Here is a 15,031-nt window from a genome sequence, read left to right as displayed (position 1 = left end):
CCGGCAGCCTCCGTTCCTGAGAATGCAGAGTGAAGGACCTTAGATGATGTTGCGGCTTGTGATTGGTCACGTGACCGCTCATGTGACCGCTCACGCGACCAATCACAAGCCGCGACGTCATCGCAGGTCCTACACTCACTGCATTCTTAGGAACGGAGGCTCCCGGTTACACCGCTAAGGTCCAGGGGCCGTCCGAGGGGTGAGAATATCCATATTTTTTATTTTTATTCTTTATTTTTTACATGAATATAGATCCCAGGGCCTCTCCTCCAGACCCTGGGAACCATACACTGGGAACTTCCGATTCCCGATATCACAAAAATATCGGAACTCGGTATCGGAATTCCGATACAGCAAATATCGGCCGATACCCGATACTTGCGGTATCGGAATGCTCAACACTAGTTCTGATGTTCTTTCTCCGTCCCCCAGATGATATGGCTAGGACGCACCCGTATGACGGGTAGGCCTGGAGTTCTTCCGGGACCCTAGCGTCGCCCCTCTCCCACAATTGCCCCCTATGTCTGCTTAGGTGATTTAGGTGAGACAGCCAACCTATAATCAACTGTCCTGCCGCTGTTTGAAGTAATGCTTGGAGCCCAATACTTCCTCGGCGTTCGGGCCACCGGCTACGCGCCTCAGTAGGATGTTGCCACGATCTTAAGGCACGACTCCTACTGGCTTTATCTCCTTTTTGCTGCGATCTCGTTTCTCACTTCTCCACAATAAACCTCGCTTCATTTCCTTTCTTGGGATACCACCGCATTCAAGTGCAGGCGCGGCTCCGTAACGTTCTGTTCTGTTCGCTAGGTCACTGTCAGGATCCCATCCCTCACAGACACCCCCCTGAATCTTCCCCTGCAACACCCTCTGCCACAGGATGTTGCCTGGTTCCAACCCAGTCAGCTTCTGGCTAACTTCCTATCCAGCCCCCAGTTTTACCAGATTGTGAGGAGTGGCCTAATACATAGAACCCTTTGCTCCCCCTGGTGGCCAGAGTGTGAAGTGTAATGTGTGACTGTGATACCTGGTCAGGTGAACTCCTTTAGTGCCATCAGATGTACCATCACTCCCCTTAGTGGCGGAGCGTCAGTACTGCAACGACCAGGTCTCTGGGGCGCTGCACTCTCCCCCGGTTAAATCCAGTACTCCCGGACTGGGAAGAAAACAACAATACATGTAATCAAAAGACATAAAAAATTTTGAAATGCAATGAACAAGTAAATATAACAGTGCTTCCCTTTATGGGAGGTGAGGACTCTTAAACAAGCAAAAACATGGTTAAATATTTTAAATAACATACTATAAATAACTTCTATTACCCAGCCGGGTATTCTACTAAGTGCAAATTCTGAACGATAATTTAACTTTTCCTTTAAGGGCGTATAGACTGAACCCACTAAAGGCTTACTATAAAACTCTGAAGTATAAATTAACTTCTCTTTTCTAAGTGCAACATTTTTCTTTTTACTCTCTGATTTTTCATATGCAGGACCGCCTGTCTATCTGCCCAGGCCTACTGCCTCTTTTCTTAGTACAGGATCAAATAACCATCTCTCTATGGCTCTCAGGAGGACTCACTAACTAACCTCTACGGGTTTACTTTATTGAAATTCGGCTTTCAACTCTTTCCTGTCCTCAATCTTTAGTAACATTATCAAACATTCTCTCTAACTATCTAACTAACTACATATTACTTCTATGTAAAACATTATTACCATTTACTTCCTTTAAGGCAACATTATACTTTAAGTGCAACTAGTGAACGTTCCCTTTAAGAGGGAACCAAGTCTCTTTGAGGTAATGCAGACTCTCTCTATCTGCAAGTCCGTTTAAGGCAAGAGCTTCCATGCTGTACTCAGGAACAGTCTCTTCAAAAAGCTCTCTCTTTTGTAAAACCAGTAAGGGGCACCTTTAAGAAGGTGCAAACTATTTACAATACAGTTTGTGAACCATTCACCATCCATGATTCGGCAGTCTTTATAACATTGATGAACAAAAGCAAAATAAAAAGCAAGAGCAAAAATAAAAAGCAATAGGGATCCCGGGTAAACAAAGGGATCCCTTTAAGAATAACCCTGGTCGGGTATTAGCAGCAAAAAGCAGGGAAACAAACAGTTAACTATGTACAGTTTCAGAGCATTAGGATCTTACTCTGGTTCTGGCGGCCTCCACCGGAGCTTTACCTGATAGGTGGCCCTCTGTGGCCCAGGCAGGCTTGACTCCAGGTCTACTCCCGGTGCCAGGTTCACTCCATGGGCTTGGGTCTTCTGCAGGACCAGGTCGTGCGCCGCGATGAGTGTCTGTGTGGGCCGGTGAATGATGCTGGCAGCGGCAGAGGCTGCTGCAGCCGCTTCGGCGGCAAGCTCCTCCCCCTCGGTTCTGGATACCGCCAGGACGGCTGTACAGCGCTGCATGTCCCGGGCCCACCAACTTCTTCCCTTGAGATGCCGGCGATACGTCACCACATCTCCCGGAGTCAGGAGGGACATGGCGCCGTCTCCACACAGGCAGGGCTCCACCTCGTCCCGGGTGATGCGAACTCTCAAGGCCGCTCCAATTTCTTGAACGAAGCCCTTCCCTTCCCGAGGCTGGTAGACAATCACAACGCCCCATTTCGGCAAGGAGCCATCCAGCAGCTCACCTCGCGCTTCCCGCTCCACTTCTCGCTGGAACTCCGCGATGAGGTGGTTCCGTTATTCTCCCCAAGGGAAGGGCCCGAGGTCGTGACCCTCCGGTAATTTTGGGACAGGCGGCGGGGCCACCGAGGCACCACTGGTCGCGGTGGTGACTGGGTCAGGAGCGGAGGTGAGGCGCGCTCCCCGGGAGTCACGGCACTGTGTACCCTCGCTTGAGGTAACTCCTTTGGCGCCACTCCACTTTCCGGAGGGAGGCGTACAGGCTGGGGACCGTTCAGGCATGGGATGCCCCATCGGCAGCTCCCACGGGTCGAAATCCTCCAACGAGGGCATGTCGGAGTAGTCCCCCGGTGACGGGCGTCAGTGCGGGGCCATTCTTTTCCACAGGCCTTCTCGGGTCTCCAGTCCCACCTCATCTGAATCATAGTTTCGTTTCTTCGGTCTCCGCCCGTCATAGAAGATCAGGAGGCGGGTCTCAGCTGCTGACAGACACGTCCTCAGGATATAGAAATATTCAGACTGGGCGGCCATTGTCTTTCGCGCCCTCCAGCTCGTATACGCCCACTTCACTCCCTTCTTCTTCTCCTGCGCTCTTCCCAGCGCTGCAATGGCGGCAGTTTTTGGCGGGAACTTTTGGCGGCAAGTGGCAATCCACAGCCTTTGCAATAAATCACAGTTCAAGCACAATTCAGTCACAGTTCCAAGGCACACATGACCTGATTCTTCAGGCTTAAGTAGATCCTGTTCGTGACGCCAAGTTGGAGCGCCCCCAGACGCAGGGCCGCGGGGTACTCAGTACCGGGCCTCTCAGTCTCGGTCCTAGGGTTGTCACGGTGGCTAGACCCGGTCCGTGACCCTGCTAAGGGGCGTCCAATGAAAGGTATGATGAGGGTGCGTGGTGCAGGTCACGATGAATAACGAGGACACAGGGTTGCAGTCTCTTTACCTCTTTACTGAAGGCTTCAAGATCCTCAGTCCAGAGTACTGTTAACAGGGCTTGCTGAGACCGGCCGGTCCAATGGCACCTCCAGAGTTCCCTTTGCAGGCGGAAATCTGTGCCTACCTTCTAGCGCCTGTGTGTTGTAGTACTTCCCTGCTGAGCACCACGGGATAGTCCTCACAACTGTTGTGTCTGTTTCTGATGTTCTTTCCCACAACTTATATCTGTTCTGATGTTCTTCTCCGTCCCCCAGATGATATGGCTAGGACGCACCCGTATGACGGGTAGGCCTGGAGTTCTTCCGGGACCCTAGTGACGCCCCTCTCCCACAATTGCCCCCTATGTCTGCTTAGGTGATTTAGGTGAGACAGCCAACCTATAATCAACTGTCCTGCCGCTGTTTGAAGTAATGCTTGGAGCCCAATACTTCCTCGGCGTTCGGGCCACCGGCTACGCGCCTCAGTAGGATGTTGCCACGATCTTAAGGCACGACTCCTACTGGCTTTATCTCCTTTTTGCTGCGATCTTGTTTCTCGCTTCTCCACAATAAACCTCGCTTCATTTCCTTTCTTGGGATGCCACCGCATTCAAGTGCAGGCACGGCTCCGTAACGTTCTGTTCTGTTCGCTAGGTCACTGTCAGGATCCCACCCCTGACAGAGACCCCCCTGAATCTTCCCCTGCAACACCCTCTGCCACAGGATGTTGCCTGGTTCCAACCCAGTCAGCTTCTGGCTAACTTCCTATCCAGCCCCCAGTTTTACCAGATTGTGAGGAGTGGCCTAATACATAGAACCCTTTGCTCCCCCTGGTGGCCAGAGTGTGAAGTGTAATGTGTGACTGTGATACCTGGTCAGGCGAACTCCTTTAGTGCCATCAGACGTACCATCACTCCCCTTAGTGGCGGAGCGTCAGTACTGCAACGACCAGGTCTCTGGGGTGCTGCATTGCCATCGTCAATTCCAGGTGGGTGGGGTCATCTGCAGAGTTGTTTACTCATACCATGGCCTGGGATTCAGAGGTCTGCTCCAAAGCTTCAGTGTCTGCTAGTCAGCAGAGTAGCCCAGCCACCCACCGCCTGTTTACCTAAGTACTATTTTTAACAGCATTTGGCCTAGGAAATCCTTTGGGGCATAGTAGAATTTGGTGCTACTCAGCTGCGTACTTCACCCATGAAGCAAGCTACACCGCCTGTTTACCTAACTACTATTTTGTAACGGCATCTAGCCCAGGAAATCCTTTTGGGCCTAGTAGAATTTGGTGCAACTCAGCAGCGTACCCCACCCATGAAGCAAGCTACACCGCCTGTTTACCTAACTACTATTTTGTAACGGCATCTAGCCCAGGAAATCCTTTTGGGCCTAGTAGAATTTGGTGCAACTCAGCAGCGTACCCCACCCATGAAGCAAGCTACACCGCCTGTTTACCTAACTACTATTTTGTAACGGCATCTAGCTCAGGAAATCCTTTTGGGCCTAGTAGAATTTAGTGCTACTCAGCAGCGTACCCCACCCATGAAGCAAGCTACACCGCCTGTTTACCTAACTACTATTTTGTAACGGCATCTAGCTCAGGAAATCCTTTTGGGCCTAGTAGAATTTAGTGCTACTCAGCAGCGTACCCCACCCATGAAGGAAGCTACATCGCCTGTTGATCTAATTACTAATTTTTAACTGATCTAGCCCAGGAAATCGTTTTGTACCTAATAGCATTTTGTGCTACTCAGCAGAGTACCCCACCTATGAAGCAAGCTCCACCGCCTGTTTACCTAACTACTATTTTTTAATGGCATTTGGCCAAGGAAATCCTTTTGAGCCTAGTAGCAATTTCTGCTACTCAGCAGAGTTCCCCACCCTTTCTTTCTCAATCTAACCCCTCGGCTCTGGGGTGTCCACTCTCCCTCCAGCTCTCTCCTTCTCACAGGTGGACTACGTGTTTTCACACTGTGGCGAATCTTTTGGGCCCAGGCTTAAGAAGTCGTCGAGGTAATGGATAATATGTGCCGCCTTACAAACGTCCATGACGACACATTCGAGGAAGCAACTAAATGCCTCAAATAGTGAGCAGGATATGGAGCACCCCATGGGCAAACAGCGATCTATGTAGTATGCTCCTTCACAGAAGCAGCCCAATGGGAGGACACTATTCGGAGGCACAGGTAGTAACCGGAACGCCCCCTCAATGTCTGTTTTGGCCATTAGGGTGCCCCCTTCCCAACTTCTTGACCCACCTGATTGCCTCGTCAAAGGAGGTACAGTACATAGTACTGTACTTGCTTCCGCGTCGATGTTGTCGTTTACTGACCTGCCCCTTGGATATGACAAATGGTGGATTAGTCTGAATGTATTGGGTTCATTTTTTGGCACAACTCCCAATGGGGGTACCACTACGTCTTCTAAGGAAAGTGTTCTGAATGGACCCGCCGCCATTCTACCTAAAGATATTTATTTTTTATTTTTTTTTGTCAAGACGTCTGGGTGTTGGTAGAGTGAGTTTAGATTTTTACTCCAGCCTTTCTTAACTTTAGAAGGGCATGACATGCCTATATCTGTGTCTACTCCTCCTTTTACTCCTCCACCTCTTTTCTTTTCGCATGACTATGTGTAGTTGTGACTTTTCCATGTGTTTGTTGTGTCTTCAGAGCAGTTTGTCAGCTTTTGGACACCTTTTAAGGTGTTTTCTATGTGTTTTGGATGTGTTTGTATGTGTTTGTGTTTGCCTGCCATTAGTTTCAATGGGGTTTGACGGTGTTCGTCGAACAGTTCGACGAACAGTTCGGCGAACATCTCCCTGTTCGACGAACCAAACCCGAACACTAGGGAGGTGGCTCATCTCTAGTTACTATCCTTAATTTTTTCTAAAAATAGTACTTTATGAAACTGATGTTTGTGCCACCTGACTATGACTGGGAAAAAAAGAGCTGTTACATGAGATATCAGGGCTCCCAGCAAAGAAGGCTTACACTGCTCCCTTAACCATCAGATCTTCATTGAAACTTCAATTCAAAGCTCTAAATGCTGGCCTAGACCCCGATACCTCATGCATGGCCAATGGCTTACTGCTTCTGTGCCTTTAGCAAATTTCTACTGTGGGTCAGTAGATGCCACTTTCATGATGTCTGCCCCTAATTTTAGCTGTTTGGGAAGCTTTTTGTCACCCCTTAAGGTGTTATACATACATTTGCTTTTTCCTTCCATTGAATTTAATGGGGTTCGGGTACATTCGTCGAACTGTTGGGCGAACTTCGGGACGTCCTGCAAACCGAGCCAAACCGCACTTTGGAAGGTTTGCTTATCTCTATCTATTACATCTTCCAAACTATGGGCCAGCCATATTATTAACCCTGTTACACCTGACTATCAGGAACTGCTGTCTACAGGAGAATAACACATACAATACTGTAGATTTTCATACGCTTAAAACAGAGTTCTTCAGAGAGATGTTATGCCATCTTCTACACCTTTGCACCACGTTCACACTTTCAGTATTTGGTCAGTATTTTATCTATTTATTTGTAAGGCAAAACCAGGAGTGAAACAATCAGAGGAAAAGTATAATATAAACAAGTGTACCACGTCTGCATTTATCACCCACTCCTAGTTTTGGCTTACAAATACTGATGCATAAGGTGGGTATAACTTTGTTTTTTTATTTTTAAATTAATGTGTAATACACAGTGCTTTGTTTTATTTCATATAAAGGATTTCATTTTTGCTGGGTGTATTTCCAAACTTACTATGAAGTTAGTAATGGGGTTATCTTTTAGATGCCTCTCCATTACTAACCCCTGGGCTTGATGTCACATGACAATACAAAGGTGAGATCATCCCCAAACCTACTACTCCACTTGCCACTGCCACAGGGCAAGTGGTAAGAGTGTGGCTAAGCGCCATTATATGGATGCGCCATTTCTTGGGGTGGCTGACGGCTGATGTTGGTAGCCTGGGGGGCAATATCCATAACCCCTTCCCAGGCTATTAATATCAACCCACAGCTGTCTGTTTAGCCTTTGCCAGTTTGAATTTATAAGGGCACTCTACATAATTTCTTCTGAGGTCCTCCTTAAATTCCACTGTGTGTGTGTGTGCGCATGTGGACACTGACAGCTTTTGGCCCCTGTGCTAGAAATATGTCTGCACCGTCCTACCTGCCCGGCATGCGGCTTATGATGAGGACAATCTGGCCATGGGACCCCTCAACCCTCATTATCATCACCCTGACAGCAGGGGCGTACATTGAGTTTACAGGGCACCATTGCAAAAGTTCTATATGGTCTCCGCACCTCTAAAATTATAAATATTTGTATTTTTTTACTGAGATAGAGCTATATTTCTCTGTTAGGATTTGGTTCTGCAAATCCCAACCATGTATATATAATATTAAATTATATGTCTGGTATCTAAACCATCTGGTATCTGATAAAGGGCTATTCCCCAAAGAAATCAAGCTATCCCCAATCCCAAAGATAAGGGATAACTTATTGACTTTTGGGGGACTGACCACTAGGAGCCCCAGCAATCCTGAGAACAGGACTCTGCAGCTCAGCCATGAATGGATTGGAGGAGTGCATGTCTGACTTCTGTTCTATTCATTGTCTATGGAAGTGATGGAAATAGCCCAGTACCAGAGGCGTATCTAGGGGGGGCAGGCGGGGCATAGGGGGCACCTAATGCGGTGATCCGCAGTGTCTCCCCCTGACAGCCGGCAGAGAGAAGCTGCAGTGCGCCGCCTCCCAGGGATCAATTGTACTTGTGTCTTTCAGACACGAGTGCAACTGAAGCTCTGACTTCCGGGTCAACGCGACACCAGCAGCATGATCATGTCATGTGATCACGCTGCTGACATCACTCGCCGGCGCTGCAGAGCCAGAGACGCAGGTCGGTGGTAAGTGCTCCAGTGGAGTTGAAGACACCGAAGGTGCAGGGGGGATTTAATGTGAGTGGGGAATGGGGGATTTATTGTAGGGGGTGAGATTTAATGTGAGTGGGGATGGGGGGATGTATTGTGGGGGGGAGATTTAATGTGAGTGGGGGATTTAATGTGAGTGGGGGATGGGGAGATTTATTGTGTAGGGGGATTTAATGTGTGTGAGGGAGATATTTCATGGGGATGGTGGATTTAATGTGTGGGGGGGATTTATTGTGTGTGTGGGAGATTTGTCATGGGGATGGTGGATTTAATGTATGGGGGGAGATTTGGAGTGAGGATGGATTTAATGTGTGGGGGCATATTTGGAGTGGAGATGGGGTTATTTATTGTGTGGGGAGATTTGTAATGGGGATGGGGGATTTAATGTGTGGGGGAGGTTTGAGGACACAAAATGAAGAGCAAAGGGGGAAATGGGGGCATGTATGAGGAAACAGTACAGGGGAATGGGGAGCATGTATGAGGAAACAGTACGGGGGAATGGGGGGCATGTATGAGGAAACAATATGGGGGAATGTGGGGCATATATGAGGAAACAGTATGGGGGAATGGGGGGTGAGTATGAGGAAACAGTACAGGAGAATGGGGGGCATGTATGAGGAAACAGTAATGGGGGAATGTATGAGGAAACAGTATGGGGGAATGGGGGGCATGTATGGGGAAACAGTATGGGGGAATGGGGGCATGTATGTGCGGCGCGCCCCCACACCGCCGCAGGGCCGAGGGGTACCCGGAGCCGGGCCTCTAGGTCTCAGTCCTGGGGTTGTCACGGTGGCTAGACCCGGTCCGTGGCCCTGTCCGTCAGTGGGGGACGTCCGGTGTAATAGGTGGTAGTAATGATAGCGATGTAGCGGCACGGTTGTGGGGTGTAAGTCGCGGTAAATAACGAGGACACCAGGTTGCAGTCTCTTTACCTCTTTACTGGAGATCTCTGAGTCCTCAGTCCAGAACACGGTTCACCAGGCTACGCAAGTCCGGCCGGTCCAATGGCACCTCCAGAGTTCTCCTCTCAGGTGGAAATCTGTGCCTTCCTTCTAGCGCTATGTGTTGTAGTCCTTCCCTGCTGTGCTTACGGAAAGTAACCCCACAACGGTTGTGTCTGTTTCTTAAGTTCCCTCACAACTCGATTTGATGTTCCTCTGTAATCCACCCCTTCCCTGTATTCAGGTTGGAATGGCACCCGTTTGTCAGGTAGGCCTGGAGTTCTTCCGGGACCCTAGAGTCGCCCCTCTCCCGCAATTGCCCCCCAAGACTTCATAGGTGATATGTGGTAGACAGCCCGCCTGAGACCGACTGTCCTGCCGCTGTTTGGAGTATGGCTTGAAGCTGTATTCTAATCCACTCCCTCGGCGTTCCGGCCACCGGTATTGCGCCTCAGCAGGGTGCTGCCTCTTTCAACAAAACCCCTGCTGGTATTCTCCTTCTGCTTGATCTCGTTTCTCACTCAGCACAATCTATCTCGCTTCTAGTCCTTTCTTGAGTCCCGCCGCTTCCAGGAGCCTGCGCGGACCCGTTACGTTCTTTCAATGCCAAGCCTCTGCCAGGATCCCACCCCTGGCAGAGACCCTACAGTCTCTCCCTTCACAACACCCCCTGCCACAGGGTGTTGCTCCGTTCAATCCCGTCAGCGTACTCTCTAACTTCCTGCCTGACCCCCAGTTTACCCACTATGGTGGGGAGTGGCCTAATGAATAGCACCCTTAGCTCCCCCCGGAGGCCCAGCTGTGAAACATATTGGTGTCTGTGATACCTGATTGGAGGAACTCCTTCGGTGCCATCGAACGTACCATGGCTCCCCTTAGCGGCGAAGCCACAGCACTGCAACGACCAGGACTCTGGGGCGCTGCACTCCCCCCTGGTTAAACACAGTACTCCGGGACTGGGAAGAAAAACAACAATACAGATTAGCAAAAAGACATACAATTTTGTTGAGTGCAAAACAATAAGTATACTTGAACAGGCTTCCCTTTATGGGAGGTGAGGACACTTTTAACGTTACAAACATGGTCAACATTATAAATTACAGGCTGTGCATAACTCCTGTTACCCAACCGGGTATTCTACTTAGTGCAAATTCTGGAACAATAAATTAACATTGCCTTTAAGAAACATACACTCTTAGTTTACCAAAGGCCTTCCTATAATCACATTACAGGGTAAGGTAACTTCACATTCTCCTACTTTGAACCTGCAGGACCGCCTGTGCCTATGGCACCAGACCTACTGCCTCTCCTTTCTTTTACAGGACCGCCCCATTCAGCCAGGGCCTACTGCCTTTCTCTACTATACATGGTATAGACATAACATTCCTTTCGTTTAAAGAACTCTGAGCCAGCTCTACTCGGCTCCTTTAAGGACTCACTCTCTAACCCCTACGGGTTCACTCTCTGTCCTTAGTAACAAAGTAACTTTCAATGGGGACGCGGGGTTTACCTTCTATCCTCACCTTCATTATTACTTCGCTTACTTTCAACTATGCAGACCTCTACATCTACCCCTACGGGCTCTCTGCATCTTTTCTTTCTGCAAAACATTATTTAGATTTCACATTTCAACAAATTCAACACATATAACTTAGCATGTAAAACAGTTACATTTCTTTTCAAAGCATCATTATGGCATTACTGTTCTGCAACAGTATCTCTCTCAAGTTCAGTTTCTCACATCCCCTTTAAGAGGAGACCAAGTCTTTCTAAGGTAGCTCGTCTTCTCAGCCTACCAGCCCATGCAAAGGTTCCGGCATGGTATCTTCGCAAAGTGTCTTTGGCTAAAACCAGTAGGGAGCACCTTTAAGAAGGTGCAAACTATTTACAAAGGAAGTTCGAATCATGCACAGTCCATGATTTCTGCAGTTCTTTAAACTTGTGCAAAATTTTAGGAAAACTCAGAACAAACACAGGGATCCCGGGTCAACAAAGGGATCCATTAACCCTGGCCGGGTTTAGCAGCAACAGGAACAGTTAAAACAATAAAGTAGCAACTATGTACATTTTCATAAGCATTGAAAGCTATTTCTTACTGAGGTTCTACGGGAGGTGACCTTCTTCCTGGCTTCACCAGACTCACAGATCGGCCCGGTGAGCCAGGACGCCGTTCTGGTCCCAGTAAGGATAGAATCCCTCTCCGGGAGGTCCTTCTCGTCGGTAGGCATACCCGCCTCTCCGGGGCGCGGTGAGGTCGAACTTCCCCTGGTTCCGCGGGGTCAGGTCCCGCTGCCTTTCCTCCAGGACTATCCTCTTCTGGTGTCCCAGCAGCAGCCTGGAGGGCGACACATCGTTGGACCCCCCGGGCAAACCAGCCCGTCTCACTGGTGTTCTTTCTCCACCTCGTATAGGTGACGGCGTCCCCCGGCTCCAGGTTACAATCAGACCGCCTGCCAGAAGGTTCCACCTCTTCTCGGTCCACCCGGACCTGGATCGGCTCCCCGATCTCCTGTATGACCCCTCTCCCATGCTGGGGGTGGAAGGCCACCACAACACCCCAGTGTGAGGGCGGAATCTCGGGGACACTAACCAAGTCCACTTGTTCTGCAGGCTGGGGCCGGCTCCGCCACTCTGCCATAAGGCGCCGTAAGTGCTCCGCATCCGGCATGATCTTCAGACCCGGTGCAGGTAGGGCGCTTTCAGCCGGGCCCGGGTAAGGAGTAATGGGAGACAGCTTAATCTCGGTGGGTTGGCCCACCCGGGTGAGCACGCGGGCATTGGCCCTCAGTCGGCGGGTCAGCTGGCGGGCCTCGGCCGCAGCCACACGTTCCTCCGATAACGGCGTTGGAGGTCGGCCCATCGGGGACTCGGTAAGGGTCAGACCTCCCAGCAGCGGTGCCTCGGAGCCCATCTCGGACGCCGCGGCCTCAGACTGAGCCGACTCAGCTCCGCGTGGTGCTTCTGGTGCCGCCATTTCTTGCTCTTTTCCCGCGTCTCCTTCCCGCGGTCTCTTCCGTGGGCGGCCCCGTCCCCATGGTCTCCACCCTCCGACCAAGATCAGGAGGCGTACCTCAGCTGTTGACGGGCACGTCCTCAGGACACAGAAATACTTAGACTGGGCGGCCATTATTCTTCGCGCTCTCCAGCTCGTCTACGCCCACTCCACGCCCCTCTTCTCTTCCTGCGCTTTCCTCAGCGCTGCAATGGCGGCGGATTTTGGCGGCAAATGGCACAGCACAGTCTTTGTAATAAAGTACAGTCCAAGCACAGTAAATCACAGTCTCTAGGCACACATGACCTGATTCTTCAGGCTTAAGTAGATCCTGTTCGTGACGCCAAGTCTGCGGCGCGCCCCCACACCGCCGCAGGGCCGAGGGGTACCCGGAGCCGGGCCTCTAGGTCTCAGTCCTGGGGTTGTCACGGTGGCTAGACCCGGTCCGTGGCCCTGTCCGTCAGTGGGGGACGTCCGGTGTAATAGGTGGTAGTAATGATAGCGATGTAGCGGCACGGTTGTGGGGTGTAAGTCACGGTAAATAACGAGGACACCAGGTTGCAGTCTCTTTACCTCTTTACTGGAGATCTCTGAGTCCTCAGTCCAGAACACGGTTCACCAGGCTACGCAAGTCCGGCCGGTCCAATGGCACCTCCAGAGTTCTCCTCTCAGGTGGAAATCTGTGCCTTCCTTCTAGCGCTATGTGTTGTAGTCCTTCCCTGCTGTGCTTACGGAAAGTAACCCCACAACGGTTGTGTCTGTTTCTTAAGTTCCCTCACAACTCGATTTGATGTTCCTCTGTAATCCACCCCTTCCCTGTATTCAGGTTGGAATGGCACCCGTTTGTCAGGTAGGCCTGGAGTTCTTCCGGGACCCTAGAGTCGCCCCTCTCCCGCAATTGCCCCCCAAGACTTCATAGGTGATATGTGGTAGACAGCCCGCCTGAGACCGACTGTCCTGCCGCTGTTTGGAGTATGGCTTGAAGCTGTATTCTAATCCACTCCCTCGGCGTTCCGGCCACCGGTATTGCGCCTCAGCAGGGTGCTGCCTCTTTCAACAAAACCCCTGCTGGTATTCTCCTTCTGCTTGATCTCGTTTCTCACTCAGCACAATCTATCTCGCTTCTAGTCCTTTCTTGAGTCCCGCCGCTTCCAGGAGCCTGCGCGGACCCGTTACGTTCTTTCAATGCCAAGCCTCTGCCAGGATCCCACCCCTGGCAGAGACCCTACAGTCTCTCCCTTCACAACACCCCCTGCCACAGGGTGTTGCTCCGTTCAATCCCGTCAGCGTACTCTCTAACTTCCTGCCTGACCCCCAGTTTACCCACTATGGTGGGGAGTGGCCTAATGAATAGCACCCTTAGCTCCCCCCGGAGGCCCAGCTGTGAAACATATTGGTGTCTGTGATACCTGATTGGAGGAACTCCTTCGGTGCCATCGAACGTACCATGGCTCCCCTTAGCGGCGAAGCCACAGCACTGCAACGACCAGGACTCTGGGGCGCTGCATATGAGGAAACAGTATGGGGGAACAGGGGGTGAGTATGAGGAATCAGTAAAGGGGAATGGGGGGCATGTATGAGGAAACAGTACAGGGGAATGGGGGGCATGTACGAGGAAACAGTATTGGGAAATGGGGGGCATATATGAGGAAACAGTATGGGGGGATGGGTGCAGACAGTATGGGCAGCGAACGGGGGAATGTATGCGGACACAGTATGAGTAGCAATGTGAAAAATGTATGTGGACAGAGTACAGGGAGTGTGGGTGATGGGATGTGTGCATGCGTAGCATGAGGGGACAGTGTAAGGGTACAGACAGGAGGGGACAGTATACCAAGGAGAGGGAGTATGATGACAGAGTACAGTATAGAGACAAGGCCCTATAGGGGGACACAGTGTGAGAGGACAGTGTGAAGAGGGGGCCGGTATGGAAAGTTGAGGTCAGTGTGAAGAACATGTACCATAAGAGGGACAATGTGGGGGTCATATTTTGTGCAGACAATATAGTGAGGGGCAATTTTTTATTCAGGAGCATTATAATGATACTTCTATCTTTAAGGGCATCATGTGGAGATTTTCTGCAAAAAAGAGGAGAAGAAGGAAGTCTGCAGAGATGAGCTGTGGATGAGAAAACTCATCATGAGGTCTGGACAAGATGAAGAAAAGGAGAACGGCTCCAAAGACAACGTCATCTATGAGGTACCTGGATGTAATTTGTGATACTAACTAATTCTCATGTTTTTATTTATGTTAGGAGCATTAAAGGGAATGTCCAGGTTTGTAATGAGTCTGCAGTCATTCTATGTGACTGCAGACTTCTGAATTCTCACAGTGCGCACTGCACAATGTCAGGTCTCTCTCGTGCTGGTGATTTACATACATGCGGTCACGTCCTGACTAGACATGTGTGGCCCCAGTCAATGAGAATGAACTGAGCGAGGCCAGGCACGTCTAGTCGGAATGTGGTCAGAAGTATACAAATCGCATGCTTGTGCTGACATGACTGTCCATCGGCAAGGGAGAATCCTAAACGTGTGCAGGGCATTAGTTGTGAGAATTCAGAAGCCTGCAATGTCAGGATTCAGCTCTGCAGGTTCCAGTAGTCATCACAT

Source organism: Ranitomeya variabilis, chromosome 5 (assembly GCF_051348905.1).
Source record: "Ranitomeya variabilis isolate aRanVar5 chromosome 5, aRanVar5.hap1, whole genome shotgun sequence".
Taxonomy (NCBI): domain Eukaryota; kingdom Metazoa; phylum Chordata; class Amphibia; order Anura; family Dendrobatidae; genus Ranitomeya; species Ranitomeya variabilis.
This window is presented reverse-complemented; position numbering follows the sequence as displayed.